Raw genomic sequence first — 4,491 nt, forward strand, 5'->3', positions numbered from 1 at the left:
AGACTAAATCATCCAATGAAGATACAGGCAGGCCCCAGGTTACGTACAAGATAGGGACTGTAGGTTTGTTCTTAAGTTGAATTTGTATGTAAGTTGGAACTGGTACATATTGTAGGGGAAACTCTAGCCAAACATTTCTCCAGAGCTCAGTTTTATTCTCCCACACCTCACTTCCCTCAGTCCTTTATTCTCAAGCTGAGGTGTCTGCTGAGAAAAGCCGCTCCGCGTCTCCCTGGTCTGCTTTGGGGGGGCACTAGCTTTGCGCAGTGGCAATATCGTAGCCGATGAGGTTAATCCGAAGCGCGATTATTGCTAATTGAAAACTTTTCCTTTGGGAGCGCAGAGAGCCATGCCTTGAAATGCCTCTTCCTGTCAAATACAGGTGTATTTCATATATTCCTGGGAGATTTTTTTATGAAGGAAATAGTGAGGATAATGCAGCTGTGAGCACATGCCAGTCAACAATAGATATTTCCTTTCTGTTCGTAAAGCCAAGAAAGGAGGGGGAGCCATTTTAAGTTGCCTTTCAATTGGGGGAAAAGAAGGAATGGGATGGGCATTCACAAGGCTGATGGCAATGTTAGATTGCTTTATGAAGGTAAAGGTTGGTTGTTGTGTTGACTGACGTGGTACTTTACCAGAGACAAGGTGAGTGCAGTAATATTTTATTGGACCAGCCTCTGTTGGTGAGACAGAAGTCTGTGAGGCTTTGTCTACACTTCTAAAACTGCGATAGCGCTTTCGAGTGGCCATGGCAGGGGTGCTATGAGAGAGCTCTTCCAGTGCTCTATGTAAACCACTTCCATGAGGGGAGTAGCTAACCGCTCTGGGAGCACAGGTCCTAGCACTGGGTGACCGTTTACACTGGCACTTTACCACACTGTAACTTGCTGCACTGGAAAGGGAACTATTTTCTTACACCCCTGAGCCAGAAAGTTTCAGCGCAGTAAAGTGGCAGTGTAGAATTGACCTGAGTACACAGAACTATTCTTCAGGTCTGGGAAACATGCCCAGTGCATGGCCACTAAACAGAAGGAAAAAAAGAGCGTTTACTACGTAGTTCATCTATATTTCAAGGGACTGCTCATTGTGAAGTGCTCCATTAACAGCCTCCCAGTCACGGGGGATAGGAAAGCTTAGGAGAAAAGAAAGATGGGATGTCAACTGTTAATGATACCATCCATAGGTTCCTGTGTGGAGTGGGAGGTGGTAACTAGGCATAAGTAGTCGAAGGGGGTTGTATTTCTGTATTGAAGTAGGTTCTTCTGTGGTTTTTGGGTGGCCTGTTCCATTACGTAGTGATCTTCGTTGGTGGACTGTGCAGGCAGTTTGGTGAAGGCAGTTTTAAGTGTGTTAAGGTTTATACGGTTTTAAGGACTCTCTCCTCAAAGCAATTTCTGCAGCGTCTCAGTGCCTGGCTGTAGATGGTGTTTCTTGGGGTGTTTCGGGGAAGGAATTGGATCTGTGAAGATTAGGGTGGCGATCTCTGGGTTTCTTGTATATAATTGTCTGTAGGGTTCATCGGTGCGAACTCCGTGGGCTGGAGCACCCAAGGAGAAATTTAATGGATGCAGAGTGTCCACAGGCAGCTAAGCTTTCCCCTCAGCTGCTCCACTCAATGCCTCTTATACACTGGTGGCCCTGCTGACCAATTCCTCCCTCCCCAGCACGGGTGAAAGTAACTTAAATCTCTTACAGGTAATGCCCTATAAAAACCTGCTCCCCTTGCGGGGAGGACTTCAGATGGGTGAGGGGGAGTTGCAGGAGTTAGGGCAGGTGGCTGTGGATGTAAGGGGTACAGGAGTCAGAGTTAGGATGTATGAGGGCTCAGAGCTGGGGGTAGGTGTGTGGGGGCGCGGGAGGCAGGGCAGGGAGCTGAGGGTATGGGGAGAGTGTATGGGAGGGCTCTTGGGCTGGGTTACCTTCCTTAGCTGGGGCTAGACCACTACAGCTGGGCAGCCATAGCTGGACAGAGGCCAGGAAAGTATCACCACAGCTGGCTCATGGTCAATTTTGCCTTCCCTCCTACCCCCACTACAGCAGGACCAGGGCTGTCGCTAGCCTCTCCCATGGCCAGATGGGGGCTGGACTATGGAGCCTACCCCATGGGACCTACCCCAGGATTGGGGCCTGAGACAGGCTGCTGCAGCCAGATGGTGCTGCAACTGGAACTGTGTTGGCCAGATGGTGGCCGGGACTGGGCCAGAGCAGCTGAGACTGGGCCACTGTAGCCAGGCAGCCATGGCTGGAGTCAGGCTACTGGGTCCAGGCCACTACAGCAGTAACCGGGACTGGAACATTCCATGGGGCTTGCTGCAGGAGCAGGGCAGCCGGGTACAGACTGTGGTGGCCAAATGCGAGCCAGAGCTGGGCCATTATGGCCAGTTGGGAGCCATTGCAGCCAGCCCCTCCCAGTTCACTGGCTGGGAATTCCCTACAGCCTGCCCCCAGCTGCCCCTTTAAACCTGCCTTCCTCCTGTGCTGAGCGCCCCAACTGGCTCTTGCCAGATAGCAGCTGGCTCTTACCGGAGCAGTGAACTGGGATTCATGTAGGCTGTGGAATCTCCATCTCTGGAGATATTTAAGAGCAGGCTAGACAGACACCTATTAGGAATTGTCTAGACAGTACTGGGTCCTGCCATGAGGGGACTGGACTTGATGACCTCTCAAGGTCCCTTCCAGTCCTAGTAGTCTATGCTTCTATGACCTTTCACCTCTGCTCCCCGGTACTTCTGGAGTGCCATGAGAATTCTAGTAGACACAGAAGATGACACGGATAATAATTCAATGTAGAGGATACAGACGAACAAAACACCATATTTCTCTCCCCAAAATTGAATTGAAGCCTACTAGGTTGACACTGCGGGAGACAGAAGTTTTTCTGCACAGCAACAGACAAGTGTAACGCAAGCAGCAGTAATCATTCCCCTCATATTGTCTCAGCCCTTCCCATGAAGGGATGTGATTTTAGTCAATTTTAAAAGCCAGTAAATTTGTTGAGATGACATCACCAGTTATGAGCATGATCCACTAACCATTGTGCATATTTGCTGTTGTTGAATTTAATGAGACAAGGACCTGAAGAAGAGCTCTGGGTAAGCTAGAAAGCTTGTTTGTCTCATCCACAGAAGCGGGTCCAATAAATGATATTACCTCACACCCGCCCCCTTGTGTCTTCAATATTGTGGGACCAGCATGGCTACAACACGGCGCACAGTTGTTTTCAATGGGAGGGTTGTGTGCCCAATTACTGCAGGTTGTCTCCAGGGTAGCAAGTTTTGTGGTAAACTTCTGAACTATTTCCATATGCAGGTTGTAGCAATCTCAGCAATTTACAGTCACTGCAAACCTGAGTGAGTGGGGTTTTAATCAGTGCAGTAAAGTTGAAAAAAATCCATATCCCATTGTTAATTCCCAGAGCTATCTAGTCCTCCTGACTCAGCATGTGCATGGGCAGAAAGAGATTAAAATGCAAGTATCACCCAGAAAGAGAGAGAATACAAAATTTAGGAGGATTATTCACAAGATGTCACAGCTAGGATTATCCTTTCCTGCTGTCTCTGTCAGAAAAAAGGATATACAAACAGATCTGCTCAGTGAAACTGCTACCAAAGGCAGCAGATAGTTAATGTGTACAGAATTCCATAGAGTCTGATATTAGCTGGATTTTATCATGCCACCAATTTTAGTTTTAGTGATCAGTTTTAGTTACTTTAATGGGGCAGAGGTCTACTCTTGCAAGTGGGAGCTTGCAGGATTAGGTAAATAGAGGCGCATCTGGCAATAACTACATTGTATTGGGGGCTATTAAGACTGGGCATCAGATTGGGGGCCTGGTTAAGAGGAGTGTTTGTAATTTTCATTTTGTTGTGTTTTCCATTTGCCTTTTTGGCTTTGTTTCAGATTTCAAAAACGGAAATATAACTAAAAGTCTGGGTTTTTTTTTATTTTTGTTTTTTAAATCTCGGAGAAATGTTTTGATTCAAATGAAAATTAAGGGAATATTTTAATTCCAAAATTTCCCACAATCTCAAAACATTTTGGGAAAAAAAGTTGACCAATAATGTTTGATTTGAAATGTTTTATAGGAGAAAAATGGTTCTTCATCCAGCTCTAACACTGGGTACATTTAACCTTAATGAGACTATACATTTGAATCTGTGATCTGTCTGCACTACAGTCCGAGAGGTGGTTGCAAAAGGGGATGTCACACCGTAAGAGCCTGATTGGCGGTTGCGTGGCTAGAATAGAAGTGAAGGCACTGTGGTACTAAACACAGCATGGGCTAGAAATGTGAGAACGGACCCAAATTTCTGGGTAGGTTTCTTGTAGCCTGTGCCATTGTGTCGCCTCTGCTATTTTGAGCTCAACTGCCTAGATTAAAGCTATCCCAGGTCTGACTACTTGACCTGTAATCACACCTCCAACTGCTGTGTAGACATACCCAGAGAAGGGGAGCTGACTCAGCCAGTCTATTTTGAAATTATGATA

General features: G+C 46.8%; 1 pseudogene; it reads left to right on the top strand.

The window, feature by feature from the left end:
• Positions 1–255: 255 nt before the first annotated feature.
• On the top strand, positions 256–388 carry LOC112546047 (U4 spliceosomal RNA; annotated as a pseudogene).
• Positions 389–4,491: the final 4,103 nt, after the last annotated feature.

The sequence above is a fragment of the Pelodiscus sinensis genome, chromosome 15 (assembly GCF_052426305.1).
Source record: "Pelodiscus sinensis isolate ZL-2025 chromosome 15, ASM5242630v1, whole genome shotgun sequence".
Classification (NCBI taxonomy): Eukaryota; Metazoa; Chordata; order Testudines; family Trionychidae; genus Pelodiscus; species Pelodiscus sinensis.